The sequence below is a fragment of the Narcine bancroftii genome, chromosome 4, assembly GCF_036971445.1.
Source record: "Narcine bancroftii isolate sNarBan1 chromosome 4, sNarBan1.hap1, whole genome shotgun sequence".
NCBI lineage: Eukaryota > Metazoa > Chordata > Chondrichthyes > Torpediniformes > Narcinidae > Narcine > Narcine bancroftii.
This window is the reverse complement of record NC_091472.1, coordinates 110,829,681-110,848,238: the sequence shown is the minus strand read 5'-3', so window position 1 is coordinate 110,848,238 and position 18,558 is coordinate 110,829,681. Positions and strand designations below refer to the sequence as shown.

Sequence of the window (18,558 nt, the reverse complement as noted above, 5' to 3'; positions counted from 1 at the left end):
AGTAATTTAAATGAGCCAACAGCAAGATTCAGACAGGGAGGACATGTGACCACCTGCAATCCATAATATTCCAGAGAGACAGGAAGGCCACGTGTTCCTCCAGAATCCACATATAACTGGTCATGAAGTTATTATATTGTCTCACCCTAATTACACCATTCAGCATTCTCCAGCAATGGACCCTTTCTTATTCTGGTCAGGCCTTTGGAAAATGCAGAACTGAGACACTACATTAATGGTTAATCACGTAATCCCACAGATAATGTTCTAGCTGATTATGCCTTTGTATCACTATTTGAACTTGTTGAAATGTTTGCCCTTCCACAGGGAACCTCTGCTAAAGAGGCCAAACTTTTTGCTGTGACACGCGCTTGCATCCTTCCCTGATGGATGACCTGCTTGACCCAGATTGTTCTTTTTGCCCCTGATACGCCTGGTTCATTTGTAGGCTCACACAGACAATAGAGGGATGCTACATTATATTACCCAGTGATTGTTTGCACCGGGAATATCAGTAACTGTAGACAGGTGATACAAACATGTTTAGTCTATCAACAACACAGTAAAGCCAGGATTCCAGGGAAATATGATCATCTGCCTGGTCCTTAGATGCCATTTGAGCAGTTATAAATGATTTTGTACACAAGCCTACCAGTAAACAATTCAAATATATGATGGTTATAGGTGATATGTTCTCTCAGTAGGTGGAAATTTACCCGATTAAAAGAGATGAACAGTTGCAAAAGTCCTTATGAAAGAAATTATTCCACAATTTTTCTACCCTTGGGGATCAACAGAAACTCTTGACAGAGGGAAACATGCACCCTTTTAAATCGGTGACATGATTTATGTAAAAGGCTTCACTTGTAATTTTTTCTCCTCTCCTACCTGGTGGTGTTAATGTCTTGGACAGCTGTGAAAGTGAAGGAGAAACCTAAATGGATTCACACCACAAGATGCAAACTACAACATAACGAAGTCGATAAATCAAGAGGTCCTGCAATTCATAATGCATTAATCTTATATCTACACCTGTATTATGTTTGGAGATTTATTTTAGAAGCAAAATGTGGAGCATAAGATTATTGGTAATTATATTGATAGCAAAATGTCCCAATTAGGAGAAGGTGTTTACGCATGGAAAAATTATAAAGCTTTCCCCAGGAACTGACACAAAACCAAGTAAAACAGATATCCCAAGGAATACATCCCTCTGCATGAGTTATTTGTGTGCTAAAAGACAGAAGTTCAGTAGTTGTTGGATATGCAGATTTGTCCGAGACAAAAGGGAAGGTGGAGTTCCATTGCGGCAACTTTGATTTAACCGATCCAATGTTGCAGAATGACCAATAAGCCGAAATAATTCTGGTAAACCCTCAAATGCTTCAGATGTGTAGCAGTGGATTTTAGCAAGACACCATCTCACCTCCTTCCAGGAATGGTACCACCCTCATTATAATAGATCAAAACGACCCCCCAGCATAGCATTAGGTCACAGCAGTGAAGGAAAAGTATGGTTTATACAAATAGTGCAGGGTGAAAATGTGGTTGTCAGTAGCAATTGTTTTTTTTTAAACTTTATTTATTCGTTCAAAATACAGATAATAAGTAACATATATAACAATAAACAAAGCAAGAACTATATATTTTATATATATAAAAGAAAGAAAAAAAAGGAATCCCCCCTTTCAGCCAACTCTCCTAAGGAGAGCCATAAAGAGAAAAAAAAATAAAGAAAAATTAAGCATACGTATTAAGATCTAATCAATGTAAATCAAAATGTAAATATTCTGAATAACAACCACTTATTAATAAAAAACTATAATTATCACGCGAAACATATGAGATTTTTTCCATTATTAAACAATATCTCATCTCATTATGCCATCTATTAATATCAATCATATTCGTATCTTTCCACGTACAAGCAATACATTTTTTCGCTACAGATAATGCTAAATATACAAAAGCAAGTTGAAATTTATCTAATCCCAGACCTTTCAGAGGTTGCAAACTACCCAATAAAAATACTGCCAGATCTAAAGGTTTTTTAATCTTATACAGGTATTCTAGAAGCAATTGTACTTTCTTCCAAAAAGATTGTATTTTTATGTATATATATATATATATATATATATATACATAACAAAACCGCATGAAAAAAAGTTCCAACAGCGTTACCACATCTAAAACACAAATCTGATTCATGAAAACCATATTTTTTTAGCTTTTCAGGTGTTAAATATAATTGATGTAAAAAATTATAATTAATCATTGCATAACGTGCATTTATCAGTCTAGTTACACTATCATAACAAATATCTGACCAATCATCCTCGGAAAAAGTAAAACCAATCTCCACTTCCCATTTACCTTTAGATTTATCCCAACCCTTTTTATCCATACCATCCTGTAATATTTGATACATAACTGAAATATAACCCTTCTCTGGTACCTTCATAAGAAAAGTCTCAAATTTAATCATTTCAGGTAAAGTCATATCTCTACCAAACACATGTTTGACCAACGATCGAATTTGATAATAAAGAAACAAAGAATTCTTATCAATACCATAACTATCCCTCATCTGATCAAAAATAAATTTAAGTTGGGATGCTTCATAATAATTTAGAAAATGAGGTAAACGTAATCCCCCTAGTTCATATTTCCAAGTTAATTTATTCAAAGCTACTCTTGAAAATTTACCTCTCCATAAAAACTCCCTAACCATTTTATTGAAATCTCGAAAAAAAAATATTATCAAGTAAATATGGAATAGATTGAAATAAATATTGTATACGTGGAAAAATATTCATCTTAATTGTATTTATTCTACCCAATAAATTAATAGATAAATCTTTCCATTTAATCAAATCAGTTTTAATTTTTTTTATTAACGGAACATAATTTAATTTATATAAACATTGATAATTGACATCCATAATTATACCCAAATACTTAATTCGATCCGTCCATTTCAAGTTAAGAATGTTCTTATAATCTCCTTCACTCACCGGTAATATTTCGCTTTTTTCCCAATTAACTTTATATCCAGAAAGACGTCCATATTGCATCAAACACTCCTTCAAATGCAAAAGTGATTGAGCTGGATTTGTTAGGTACACCAATACATCATCAGCAAATAAATTAATTTTATATTCCTCATCTAAAACTTTTATACCCTGTATCTGTGTATTCTGTCTTATCAACTGTGCTAAAGGTTCAATCACTAACACAAACAAAGCTGGTGATAAAGGACAACCTTGACAAGTAGATCGGGTCAGTTTAAACGGTTCCAAAATCAAACCATTCGTCAGTATTCTGGCTACTGGTTTACTATATAAAGCCTTAACCCAACCAGTAAAAAAAGGACCAAACTTAAATTTCTCCAAAACTTTGAACAAAAAATTCCACTCAACTCTATCAAACGCTTTTTCAGCATCTAAAGATATCACCATCAGGTGATCTGAAGATTGTCAAAATCTATTAATCAAACTAATCACATGTAAAATATTATCCGAGGCATATCTATTCTTTATGAAACCTGTTTGATCCATATGGATCAACTTTGGTAAAAACTTAGCTAATCTATTCGCCAAAATTTTAGCTATAATTTTATAATCTACATTCAAAAATGAAATCGGTCTATATGAAGATAATTTCAAAGGATCTCTATCTTTCTTTGGAATTACCGTAATTAAAGCACTAGTTCAAGACTCAGGCAATTCATAATGTTCTCCGACCTGGCGTAGTTCATCTCCAAACACTGTAGAGAGGTCATCATAAAAGACTTTATAAAATTCGACCAAGAATCCATCATCACCAGGCGATTTACCGTTCGGCATTTCCATCATAGCCATTTTAGTTTCCGAGTCAGTAAATGGTGCTTCCAACTCCAGTATATCTACATCCTATAATGTTGGTAAGTTCAATTGTGATAGAAAAAGATAAATCGATCCGTTTTCTTGTTTTCCATAAGATGTATATAATTTTTTATAAAATGAACAAAATTCATTATTAATCTCGCGAGGTTTATATGTAATAAACGAATTCCATCTATTGCCATGCCAAAACCTTATGTGCTTTCTCTCCCCATTCATAATATCATTGTTTAGTCCTATTAATCATGCACTCAAATTGATAAGATTGCAAAGTATTATATTCCAATTTCAACCTGGACAATTCTATTTTCTGATCTTCTGTAACGTCTCTCTGAAATTCCTTTTCTAACTCACTAATCCGTTTCTCTAACTCAAGACTCTGATTTAATCGATTCTTTTTTATTTTAGAAGTATAACTAATTATTTGTCCTCTCAAATAAGCTTTCATAGTGTCCCATACTACAAATTTACTTTGAGCAGAATTAGAATTTTCTTTAAAAAAAAATTAATTTGTTCTTTCAAAAAAATCAATAAATTCCGCATTTTTTAAACAGCATTATATTACACCTCCAACGATAAGCCCCTTGAACTTTTTCAGAAGTAATATATGTAAAGTATAATAAAGAATGATCCAAAATCACCTTACTTTTATATTCCGCTTGTTGTATTTTCCCCTGTAGATGTGCCGATACTAAACAAAAGTCAATCCTTGAAAACAATTCATGTCGAGCTGAATAAAAGGATAAATCCTTCTCTGTTGGGTTAAGATGTTTCCAAATATCCACTAAATTGAGATCTTTCATCAACACTTGAACCTGAATTGCGATTTTAGATTTCTTAACTTTCTTCGGAGACTTATCCAATAAAGGTTCCAAAACACAATTAAAATCACCACCAACTAAAACATTTTCATTAGTCTGACCCAGATATAGAAATGCATCCGAAATAAATGTTTCATCATCTTCATTTGGGGCATAAATATTAAGTAAAGTCCAAAATTCACTAAAAATCTTACAATTTAATTTAAGAATAGATCTTGCCTTTTCCTCCATTGATTGTAATTCAAAAGATAAATTCTTATGTATCAAAATTGCTACACCTTTAGCCCTGGAATTAAATGAAGAAGAATATACATGTCCTACCCAATCCCTCTTCAATTTCATACTTTCTTTGACATTCAGATGTGTTTCTTGTAAAAAAGCGACATCAATTTTCATTTTCTTAATATACGCCAAAATACGCTTACGCTTAATCGGACTGTTTAAACCCCAAACATTAAAAGTAGCAAACTTCAACTTTGACATATCCACTAATATTACTAAAAACTAACAATATCAATATATAAAGATTCAAATCAACGTAAATAGGCCCTCCAATAGGAGAAAAAGAAACCACAAATTAGAAACTAAATAAAATAAAATTTAAATTTTTTTTTAAAAAGTTTAAAAAAAAACCCCAAAAGAAAACTACCAAGAGGTAGTAATCCCCAAACAAAACTTGGGTGTGGATCACCCACCAGTGGCTGATGACTAATAGAACATAGAGCAAATCTCTCCCTCCCCAGCCAAACATAGAATGACAACAAAATATCATAATGACAAAAATAAAGTAAGAATAAGAAAGTTCTTCTATTTATCCAAGAGATTCCAAACTCGGTGACCCCATTTCAAGAGGAATTGGACTCTTTCCATTCTCATTTCTCCCATTTCTTCCATTTCCAGGACAACCAGTTTTTTCTTTAGGAGACAATGGTGGACTATGTCTTTGTCCTCTTACATCTGGCAACGAATCAGCAAAAATCATTGCTTCATGCTCATTCTCAAAAATCCGAAATTGAAAGTCTCCACAAAACACCTTCAACACTGCCGGATAGCGAAAAGTAGACTTATAGCCTTTACGGCACAAAACCTCTTTAACTGGATTAAATCGACGCCGACGCTGAATAACCTCTTGACTCAAACCAGGATAGAAAAAAACTCTACTATTTTGAATCATTAACGGAGCTTGTCGCTGTCTCGCATTTTGCACTGCTAGACGAAGTATCGTTTCTCTGTCCAAATAATTCAAACATCGGATTATCACGGGTCTCGGTGGTTGACCAGGCAGAGGTCTTCTTCTTAAGGTTCTATGAGCTCTTTCCAATACCAGACCTCCAGAGAAAAATTCCTGCCCCAGTATTTGTGGAATCCATTCTGTAAAAAAACGAAGAGGATCCTGTTCTTCCATACCTTCTGGCAAACCAACAATCTTCACATTATTCCTTCTACTTTGATTCTCCAAATAATCTACTTTCTTCTCTAACTCCCACTCACGTTATCGCAATTCTTTAACGGATTTTTCCACCTCCAACACTTTTTCTGTATTAGAAGCCACTTGTCGTTGACATTTCAAAAAAGCAGCCTGAAATTTTTAAAAATCTTCACAAGATGCTTCCTCACGTATTTTAACTGTCTTCAGGTCTAAACTGAGCCTTTGAGTCATTTCATTCAACATAGGCTGGATGATAGTGTTTAACTGTTTACATTGTAATTCAGAAAAGCTCAGCCCTGCTTTCTCTTGTGTAGTTGCAGAACCAGGTAACTGCAACACCTGCTGCAATCTCAACCACAGGCAGTTTAACAGTTTTACTACAGGTCTGGACTCCCAGCGACGGCACCCCGACTTCCTCAGAGGGTCAACACTGGGCTCCCCCCACAATCCGTTGTTGTTGCAAAAACTCACGGAAAAGATCAAGATATTCAGGTTGAAGTACCTCCTGAGGCATTTCAAACAATGGAGTCGTCTTTTTGCGTGCTCCCTCTGTTAAAGTCGGCAGGCTGCCAGAATCGAGATCCACTTCGGGGGCACACACACCTTCCTCCTGACAACGGGTAATTCCAGCGATGACCTTCTCCTGGTGAGTAGTAGTCATTTTTTCAACTCCCACAGGCAATCTCTGTGGTTTAGGCACAGAAGAAATTAAAGCTGAAGTTGTAGCAGGCTGATTAGGCCCTAAATCTTCAGCACTCCGAAATGTAGTTTCTTCTGCACTTGAGGTTTAGTCTTTTTACCATTAATGGCCATACACAACTCCTTGATACTCTAAACTAAATTTTAAAAAGTTTAAACAAAGAGTTAAAAACAAGATCTTAAAAGTCTGGCCAGAGAGGTTGAGATTACACGTCTAGACTCTACGCCATCTTGCCACACCCCCCCCCCCCCCCACGTCAGTAGCAATTGTTAAAACAAATGCAATTGGGTAGAGCCTATTTATATCATTAATTGGGCTGAAATCATTAATAAAATGAGCCAACATCCATGGGAAGAAACTACAGTAACCAATGTGGATGAGAAATGAAGATTAATATCTAGCAAAGCACCCAAACCCTATAAATTATAATCCACCCTATCCTAGTGAAGCTTAACATGTAGAATGCAAATACTAAGTGTAAGTAAACAAGGGTGTGTGAAGGAAAACAAAAATAGGCTGGGTGCGTTAAAGGATTGTGGTGATATGAATATGAAATAGCTAACACATAACTGGCCCGTCTCCTACCAGTGACTCACTCCCTGGTAACTACTCCCCTTTTGACCCTAGAATAAAGATCGACTTTCCTCTCCCTGACTTCAGTTGAGCACTTGGAATTGGGCCAGCTACAAGGCTAAAGTATAATAAAGCCTATCGTTCCTCACTCTACGGCTTTGGAATTATTAATTGAGCCTATCAATTTATTATATTTTAAATTTTCCATACGCAATTGAGAAACTGCTGCCCCCCGACAGAGTAGATCTCGATCCTGGAGCCCCAGAGCTGAACGAGCAGTGGATCGAGTGCTTCACAGACTTCCTGGAAGCTTCTGAGGACCTTGTGGACTCTGATGAAAAGAAACTCAAGTTACTGCATGCAAGGGTTGGCTGCTGGGTTGGTGATTAGGGACTGCACAACTTACTCTGCAGCATGACTGAGCTCCACAACCTCTACAGACTATGGGTAAATGAAGTCAACTCGTGGTACCTCCTGAGCTCAAGAAAACAGCAACCCATTGAGACTCTGGACAATTTATTTCGGGTCCTGCACAGAATGCAGAGGCAATATCCCTGCCCCGGTATCGGTGGACCAGTATGTTGAAGAGCTGATGGACTATGTCTTTGTCCTCTTACATCTGGCAACGAATCAGCAAAAATCATTGCTTCATGCTCATTCTCAAAAATCCGAAATTGAAAGTCTCCACAAAACACCTTCAACACTGCCGGATAGCGAAAAGTAGACTTATAGCCTTTACGGCACAAAACCTCTTTAACTGGATTAAATCGACGCCGATGCTGAATAACCTCTTGACTCAAACCAGGATAGAAAAAAACTCTACTATTTTGAATCATTAACGGAGCTTGTCGCTGTCTCGCATTTGTGGTTGGGCTGAGGTCTGATTACATCTGCCTCAGCTCTGTGCAATGATCCTTCTGGGGCTGGAATTCCAAAGCCAGTTCAGGAGTGTCAGGATGGCGTTTGGGGGCCCCCAAACACCCATCAATGTACACAACCCCCAGCTCACGGACATCCACAGCCAGCCCTCGCCTGCGGTCTCTCCACTCTCTGCATACCCCCATCATCGCTGCTTGAGAACCTGACCTTGGACTGAAAGCCCATAGCAACTAAGAGCAGACGCTACAGCACTGAGGACATGGCATTCATAAAGTCCAAGGTGCAGTGACTCCTGACTGAGGCATAGTGTCCAGTTCTAGCCTGTGGAAAGCCCAAGTCATGGTGGTTGACTATAGCCAAACAATCAACCCCTTCACACAGCTGGACGCATACCCCCTTCCCCAGATTGCTGATGTGGTTAACAAAATCGCCCAGTATAGGATGTTCTCCACCATTGACCCAAAGTCAGTGTACCATCAACTCCCCCTACACCCAGGAGACCGTCAGAATACTGCATTTGAGGTGGATAGCAGGCTCTACCTCTTCCTCCGGGTACCCTTTGAAGTCACCAATGATATTTTTATATTTTAGAGGGAAAAGGATCAGATGGTGGACAAGCACAAACTGACGCCCACATTTCCCGACCAAGATAATATCACTATCTGAGGCCACAACCACCAGGACCACCATGAAAACCTTGCCAAATTCCTCCACACTGCTAAGTCCCTCAATCTGACCTACAAAGAGGACAACTGGCACAACTGGCATGGCCCTGCTTGGATGCATCATGGCACGTGGTGTCATCGCCACGACCCCGACCGCAGGCATCCCCTTATGGAACTCCTGATCCCGCACAACCTCAAGGCGCTAAAAAGGTGCCTGTGGTTCATTTCCTATTATGCCCAATGGGTTCCCAACTAAGCTGATAAAGCCCATCCCCTGGTAAGATCCACAACCTTCCCCTTATTGGCAGAAGCCCAGGCAGCCTTCACCCAGGTCAAGGGAGACATAGCCAAAGCCACGATGCATAAATTCATCCTGTTTCAGGTGGAAAGCGATGCCTCTGACTTTGCTTTGGCTGCCACTCTCAACCAGACAGGCAGGCCAGTAGCCTCTTTTTCCTGTACCCTTCACAGTCGAGACACGGCACTCCTCTGTCGAGAAGGAGGCGCAGGCCAACATTAAGGTGGTTCGCCACTGGCGTTATTACCTGGCCAGGAAGAGATTTACCCTGCTTTTCTTTTCTTTTTCAATCTTTTTATTATTATTATAATTTATAAACACATACAGTTCAAAGAGATATAAAAAAAATACATAGTAAGTAATGAATTAATACAGAGATATTAAACAATAATATTACAGAATAAAAATATATCATAAAAAAAATTTTTGATCAGTTTAGGGTGTGAACTATCTCTAAAAAAAATATATAATTAATAACAATATATGAAAAAAGAGAAAAAAAAACCCCAAAAAAGAAGAAAAAACAAATCTGAATTTAAAAAAAAACTTAAAAAAAACTTAAAAAAAAAACCCTACAGATATAGCTAAACCACGCCGATCACTCCGATCTCATCTTACAGCCCAATTATCATACATAATCATAGAAAGAAAACAGAGCCAGATCAACTCACCACAAATGAAAATATTGAATAAATGGTCGCCAGGTTAACTCAAACTTAGAAGGGGATTCATAGACAGAGTTTCTAATTTTCTCTAAATTTAAACATAGTATGGTTTGGGTAAACCATTGGAAAACAGTGGGAGGATTTACCTCTTTCCAATTTAATAGTATAGATCTTCTAGCCATTAGTGTAAGAAAAGCAATCATACGATCCGCAGGAAGAGATAAATAAGTCAAATCTATCATAGGTAATCCAAAAATTGCAGTAATGTTATGTGGTTGTAAATCAATATTCAAAACAGTAGATATAATGGAAAAAATTTCCTTCCAATAATTCTGTAAAGAGGGACAGGACCAAAACATATGTGTAAGGGAAGCTATTTCCAATTGACATTTATCACATATAGGATCGATATGAGAATAAAAGCGATGAAGTTTATCTTTAGACATATGAGCTCTATGAACAACTTTAAACTGTATTAGTGAATGTTTTGCACATAGAGAAGAAGAGTTTACCAGTTGCAGAATTTTATTCCAATTTTCATTAGAAATATGAAGGTTGAATTCTCTTTCCCAATCATTTTTAAACTTTTCAAAAGTCCCAGAATTTATTTTTGTAATTATATTATATAATTTAGATATCACACCTTTTGGAGGGAATTTTGAATATAGTATATCCTCTAAAACAGTCTTAGTCTCCCGATTGGGAAAAGAGGGTAAAGTCGAAACTAAGAAACTCCTAATCTGCAAATATCGAAAGAAATGAGATCGAGGTAAATCATATTTCATGGATAATTGTTCAAATGACATGAAAGAGTTATCCAAGAATAAATCCGAAAAGCATGTTATACCTTTAACTTTCCAGAGTAAATAAGCTTGATCAATTAGAGAGGGATGAAAAAGGAAATTTAGTACAATAGGAGTTTCCAAGATAAAATGACTTAGGCCAAAAAATCTCCGGAATTGAAACCATATACGTAGTGTATGTTTAGCCATTGGATTATCAATTTGTTTATATAATTTAGTAAGAGTAAAAGGGAGAGCAGCTCCCAAAATAGAGCTAATTGAAAAATTTTGTATCGGTTTAATTTCTAAATTTACCCAATGGGGATTTAGAGATAATTCTGAATAATTCAACCAATACCTTAAGTAACTAATATTAATTGCCCAGTAATAAATTCTAAAGTTGGGTAATGCCAACCCTCCCTCTAGTTTAGATTTCTGTAAATATTTTTTCCCCAATCTAGGATTCTTGTTTTGCCAGATATACAGATTTACCCTGCTAATGAACCAACAAACAGTTATGTTCATGTTCAATACCAAATTGTGGGTAAGATCAAAAATGATAAAATACTGAGGTGGGCCCCTGCCCTCGTCAAACAAGAACATATACTTTCTGAAAGTCATTGATGAGTACTCCAGGTTCCCCTTTTCTATCCCCTGTCCCAACATAACCTTAGCCACTGTCATAAAGGCACTCCGCAGCATATTTACCCTCTTCGGATACCCGAATTACATCCACAGTAATCAGGGGACCTATTTTCTGAATGATGAACTGCTATCTAGAGGCATTGCCTCTAGTAGGTCGACCAGTTTCAACCCCCAGGATGATGGCCAGGTAGAGAGAGAAAATGCCAGTTTGGAAAGCTGTCCTCCTGGCTCTTAAAAGGCCTGACAGTGTCCCATTGGCAGGAAGTCCTCATGGAAGCACTTCATGCCATCCAATCTCTGCCTCGCGCCACTACTAATGCAACCCCACATGAACACGTTTTCCTTCCCCAAGAAGTCGCCGACCATAACCACACTACCACACTGACTCTCATCTCTAGGACCCGACCTGCTGTGGAAACATGCGAGGGGTCAAAAGTCCAATCCATTGGTCAAAGATGTGCAACTCCTGCACACCAACCCTCAGTAATGCCTACGTGGTGTACTCAGATGGCCATGAGGACACGGTCCCTGTCCAGGACCTGGTGCATGCAGGAGACCACTGCCCACTCCCCACCCACCCCCCCCCAATCGAGGTCCTACCTACACCCATACTGCCCTCATCAGGGTTGCGGTGTAGGTCAGTGACCCACCCCCACCCACCACGCCTTTTCAGACCCTGCTCCAGCTGCTCCAACCACCACATACAACCAAGCCCCACCTCCAACGGAGCCACCCCTCATTCCCCAGCCTCAGGACACATGACCGGCAATGGAGCTAACCATTATACCACTGGCGGAACTGCGCCAGCCACAGAGGCAAAGATCATCTGACTGGCTGACCCTCTGGGACTTTTAACCCGACGGGGTTATTGTTTTAAAAGGGGGGGATGAATGTGGTAATATAAATATGTAACTGCCGATGGATAGCTGGCCCGTCCCCCACTGGTGACCTTGCTCTATAGTAACTCCTCCTGTTGCGACCCTGGAATAAAGGTCGATCTCCCTCTCCCTGTCCTCTGTCGAGCACTTAGAATAGGGCCAGCTACGTCTAAAGTATAATAAAGTCTATCGTTCCTCACTCTACGGCTTTGGAGTTATTGATAGAGCCTATCAAGGATTAACAAGGAGAGATCTGAGGGAGAAATTTTATGAATGGAATGAGTCTGTCACTGAAAGAAAAGGCAAACTGCCCATTTTAATACAGCATCTGCTCAACAAGATATTATTTAGAAACCTAATTGTATCCTTAACTGGTCAAGGACACTAACAGCATTTAACCTCTTCAAATTAGACAAAACTAAATATTTAAAACAAAAATGGGAACAAAACTCCTGATGTAGATTTCAACAGGTTTTAATCCATTATGTAATCTTATTTTTTTTAACACTGTTGCAGTTTATCTCTCTGAATACATGCATTTAGAAGTAGATTTTGGAGGGATCTGAAATGAATTGTGTGAAATGATATTCGAGGTCTCCTATCAGTTAATTTTGTTGACAACGTTGCTAATTTTAGCCTTATTTTCTTAAGGTCTCTTTTATCACTTTAACAATGATTCCAGAATCCCTCGTAAAATGATGTTTTTTTTTCTAAATATTAGAAAGTGGCAGCTATATTAAGAACAATTACACTCTTCCTTATATCAGCTAATAGAATTCAAGGCCATTCGGTTTTCAAAGTACTGTTGCAGCCACTAACTGGGACGCGACCCGGTACATAAGATGGCCAACAAACGCGGTGATGCACAGATCCTGTGGGGGCCAACGACCTTCATCCCAGGTGACCACCTGCATGGTGGGAAACAACGAGCAATAGTGGGAACACTGACCAATTCGAGGCCGGCATTGCTGTGATAACACTCCTGTTGTCAGCAGCGGGGAGAGAATATAAGCAGAGCTGCCAATGCAATAAATCGGCCTTCGACTTTGACTTCATGGGTGCATGTCATTCTTTCTACACCGTGGTAGCTCACACACTTCATTGATGACCCTGGCAGGTCCAACTGGCAGTTGGACCCAAAGACAATAGATCAAGTCGCTCTTCACATTGTTTCGTTGAAGCTACCAACTTTCTGGATTTCATAGCCACATGTGTGGTTCAAATAGGCTGAGACCCAGCTCCCTTTCAATAGATCCCAGCCGACAACACACATTACTACCAGAGCATGGCAGCAAGGGTTGCCGACTTCCTGCAGCAGCCTCCGGAGCAAGGCAAATCCGATTCCCTCAAGGAGCTATTAACCCACACCTTCGAGCTCTCACGTGCCACCCGATCATTGCATATGGACAGTTTTGGAGACGGCCCCATCTGCCCTCATGAGCGAAATCCTCACCCCTGTAGAAGGATACAGGCCTTGTCTGCTTTTCAAGCAGATTTTCCTGGAGCAGTTGCCCGAGGATATCTGCCTCTTGTTCGCTGATGAGGACTTCAGCAACCCCAGGAAAATTGCAGCCCAGGCAGTCATCCTCTGGAGAATGAAGAAAGAAAACAGCGCCTCGGTGGAGCAGATCGCTAGGCACCCCACACAGCCAGCAACAAGGCCACAGCAAACAGAGAGGCGAGGACCCCCCGACCCATCAGTATAGCTACTATCTCCAACTATGGGGTGCGGGGCTCATTGATGCTGCCCACCCTGCATGTTTCAGGGAAACCATCATTAATGGCTGCAGGGGTTGGCTAACATGACAGCCTCCTCCACGTGCGGGAATCTGTCAGGAAGGTGCTTTGCTCCTAACGCCAGTTCTGGGGAGAGGGTGTGACATGTAGTGGCCCGCTAACTGAAATGTGACCCAGTACACAAAATGGCTGACGAACGCAGCGACCAGGCAGACCCTGCGAGGGCCAATGACCTTTGTCCCAGGTGACCATCTGCATGGTGGGAAACAATAAGCAACAACAGGAATGCCGACCAATTCGAGGCTGGAACTGCTGTGATGTCACTCCTGTCATCAGGAGTGGGGAGAGAATATAAAGCAGAACTGCCAGTACAATAAATCGGTCTTCGATTTCAACATCTTTCCACACTTTTCGGTAGCGCACATGCTACAGTACCATACTTTGAACATCAGAAAAGTCTATTGATATAGGAAAATGTTGGATAGGATCTTGCAGTTCTTCTTGATTAACTTCAATACCAATGTCACACAGCTAAAACCAACCATTCAGCTTTCTTGCTGCACTTAATCATATTCTTCTATCTATCCTAACCATGCCCTTATAAATTAATAAACCTAAATATAGTCATTCCTCAGCCTCCGACATCCAAGTGAGAGCAAGCCCAGCTTCACCAATTGTTGTACAACAGCCCTCTATTCCCAGCAACATCCTGGTGAATCTCTTCTGCACTCCTCTGTTAATTATGTAAATAGATATGACAAATTTGTTTTGGTGCACTCTATCAAAAGGGTCAGAAAATCCCTGTGTCAACCTCTGTCAATCGCAATGTCATTCATACCTCACATTATGGTTGGTCCTAAATTGAGATTCAGACTGAATATGCATGCCAACACGTCTGTCTATTCTGACCAAACACAGCCCCTTCCTCGGGTCATTTGCCTCCTGAAACCGTCGCCAACACTTTAGTTGCCTCAAGGACAGCCTCGCTTGTTGAATCTCTGCAGGCATGAAGTCATCCAAAACTGCTGTCCACATCAACCCTCTTCCCCAGCCCCATCGCCCTCCTCCGCCACGATCAACCAGTCAACTCCAAGTTGACACTGACTCTTAGTTAAGTAGAATCAAAATTCTGAATCTGTTTTTTTAATCCATCTCCGTTCTCACCTTTCTTGCCTCTAGAATCTAATTTGGAGAGAGCAGTGGCACAGCTAGTGCATCACAGCAAGGAGCAATCCTGTCCCCACATGTTGTCTGGGTGATTTCCCAGTTCTAAATCCCTGTGACTGTCCTTCCTTTGAGCTTTCTCCAGAGGCTATGATGCTTTCTCCTGGGGCTATGATTTTTCCTCTGTATTGCACAGAAAGGCAGGTCAATAGGTTAAGTGTCCATTATAAACTGTTCCCAAAGTGTGGATGAGTGGTAGAATCTAGAGGGAGAGTAAATGGGAATGAGAGGGTAATGAAAGAGGGATCATAGTAAAATCGTCACTGTATATTCAGTGAATGATTTTTTAGCCTGAGACTCTGCTAATTCTACAGCCTACAACCAGAGGACATGGGACATATCCTTAGAAGTCCAGTCTGAATGTTGTACATTTCAATTATACTTCTTCTCATTTTTCTTTTCAAAAGGACTTGTCAATTCAATCTCTACTCGTGCAACGGAGGCACCATGCGAGAAATCTGTCTGGTGAAGTTTTACTGACCACCCACTATAGTCTCTATACCTTTTAAAGAGGAGACCAAAACTGGAAATAGTATTATTCCAAGTATTCTCTCACCAAAGTCCTGTAAAGTTGTGCTCAAAATGTCTAGATAGTAAGGCCAGTACATCTTTCGATTTTCCTTCTTAACTTGGCGCATCTACAGATTTGCTTTCAGTTTGGGTGTAGGACATCTAATGCAACTTGTACATGAACATTTCCCAATGTAATACATTGCCTTTCTGTTTCATCTATTAAAGCGGATTACTTTACATTTATCTATGTTGTGTTGCACCTGCCATGTGTTTATCCACACTCAATTTATCTGCTTTGTCTCGAGGGCTTTTTGAATCCTCCACAGAACTCAATAATTAAAAATAGTGGTGCTGATCCCTGCGTTACCCTATTACCTGTCATTCAGAGAGAAAAAAAAACATGTATTTTTACACTTTGTTCCATGTTTGTCACCTAATTTTTCAATCCATGACCATGCATTACTCCTTTTTACCCTTTTTTCCATTGCTTTAAAATTTGCACACCAGGTTCTTAAGCGGGACTTTTTTATATATTTAAATTTAGACATACAACACATTCACAGGCTCTTCTAGGCCACAAGCCCATGCCACCAAAATACCCAAATTCACCTTCAACCCCTATGTTTTGAAGGGTGGAAGGAAACCACACACACACACACACGCACACACACACGCGCACGCACGCACACGCACGCACGCGCACGCACGCGCACGCACGCACACACGCACGCACGCACGCACACACGCACGCACGCACACACGCACGCACGCACGCACGCACGCACGCACGCACGCACGCACACACGCACGCACACACACACGCACACACACACGCACACACACACGCACACACACACGCACACACACACGCACACACACACGCACACACACACGCACACACACACGCACACACACACGCACACACACACGCACACACACACGCACACACACACGCACACACACACGCACACACACACGCACACACACACGCACACACACACGCACACACACACGCACACACACACGCACACACACGCCCACTCCAAAATTAGGCGCTGTAATAGCATTGCACTAAATGGACTTTATTGAAGGCTTTCTGAAAATTAAAGAACATTGAATCCATTAATATTCCACTATCTATTCTACCAAGTACATTTTCAAAAATAATCCATGAGGTTTGTAAAACACAATTCCTTTTCAATAAATCCAAATTGATTTGGTCTATTCTGCCAATGTTTCCAAATGCAGTCTGGTCATATCTTTTATAATAGAATCTTGCACTTTCCCTGTTATAACTTGAAGGCTCTCCAACAGTGCTATTGGGTCAGGCATTCCAGAATTTACACCCAGTGACAATGAAGAATTTTCAAATCAGGATGCTTTGTGACTCAGACAAATCTTATAGACAATAATAGAAAATAATTGCTGGAGTAGGCCATCGAGCAAGTACCACCATTTATTTCGATCATGGCTGATTTTCCACTGTCAGTACCCTGTCCCTGCCTTCTTTCCATAACCCTTAATTTCCCCCGTCCACAAGAATCTTATCTAACTCCATCTTGAACTTATCCAGAGAACTTGCCTCTACCACCCTTTGTGGCAAAGCATTCCACAGACCAACAGCACTGGGTAAAAAAAAATTCTCATCTCTGTCCTAAAGGGCCTTCCCTATATTCTTAAACTATGGCCTCTAATCCTAGTCTCCCCAACATTGGGAACATGTAATAGATTCTATTGTGTTCAATCCTTTAATAATCTTATATTCCTTAATCATGTCTCCCCTTGTCCTTCTAAATTCCAAAATATTCAACCACAGTTTATTCAACCTTCCAGTATATGTCAATCCCACCATCCTGGAAAACCTTGTGTATCTATGCTGCACTCCCTCAATAGCGAGAATGTCCTTCCTCAAATTAGGAGGCCAGAACTGGGCACAATACTCCAGGTTGGTCTCACCAGGGCCGTGTACAACTGCAGAAGGACATCTTTACTCCTATACTCTATTCCCCTTTTTAATGAAGGCCAACATGACAGTTGCCTTTTTCACAGCTTGTTGAACCTGCATGCTTGCTTTTAGTGACTAATGTACAAGTACACCTAGATCATGTTGCATTTCCCCACTCCCTCACTTGACTCTATTTAAATAATAATCTGCATTCCTATTCCTCCCACCAAAGTGGATAACCTTACATTTATCCACATTAAACTGCATCTCCCATGCATCCACCCACTCACCTAACCTGCTCAACTCCCCCTGCATTTTTCTAATATCCTCCTCACACTTCACAATGCCACCCAGTTTTGTGTCATCTGCAGATTTGCTAATGTTATTTATAATCCCCTTATCTAAATCATTAATATATATGACAACTGAAGACCCAGCACTGAGCCCTGTCGGACCCCACTTGTCACATCCTGCCATCCCGAAAGAGACCCACTAATCCCAAATCTTTGTTTCCTGTCTGTCAACTAATTTTCTATCCATGTCAGCACCCTACCACCGATACCAAGCTCTCTGATTTTGCCTACTAATCTTCTATGCGGGACTTTATCAAAAACCTTCTGAAATTCCAAGTCCACCACATCCACAGGCTCTCCCAAGTCCACCCTCCTCGTCACATCTTTGAAAAATTACAGAAGATTAGTCAAGCATGATTTTCCCTTCAGAAATCCACGCTCACTTGTGATAATACTATTATTTCTGTCTAAGTGTTCTTTTATTTCTTCTTTTAGAATAGATTTTAATATCTTACCCACTACTGACATCAGGCTAACTGGTCTGTAATTGTCCGTTCTCTCCTCTCTCCCTTTTTAAAAAGTGGCACAACATTAGCCACCCTCCAATTCACAGGCATCTCTCCTAAATCT

The 18,558-nt window shown here is 39.9% G+C and overlaps 1 protein-coding gene across 6 annotated transcripts in view; it reads right to left on the bottom strand.

The window, feature by feature from the left end:
- Window positions 1-18,558, bottom strand: part of LOC138760991 (shieldin complex subunit 1-like) — an 81,837-nt gene that overhangs the window by 60,891 nt on the left and 2,388 nt on the right. Inside the window, exon 2 of one of the 6 annotated variants that reach the window (XR_011356053.1) lies at window positions 12,016-13,124. The exons of the other annotated variants lie outside the window; for them this stretch is intronic. The gene's annotated coding sequence lies outside the window, so the exon portion shown is untranslated. Of the gene's footprint in view, window positions 1-12,015; window positions 13,125-18,558 lie in introns of those variants that run through there. 6 annotated transcript variants of the gene reach the window in all.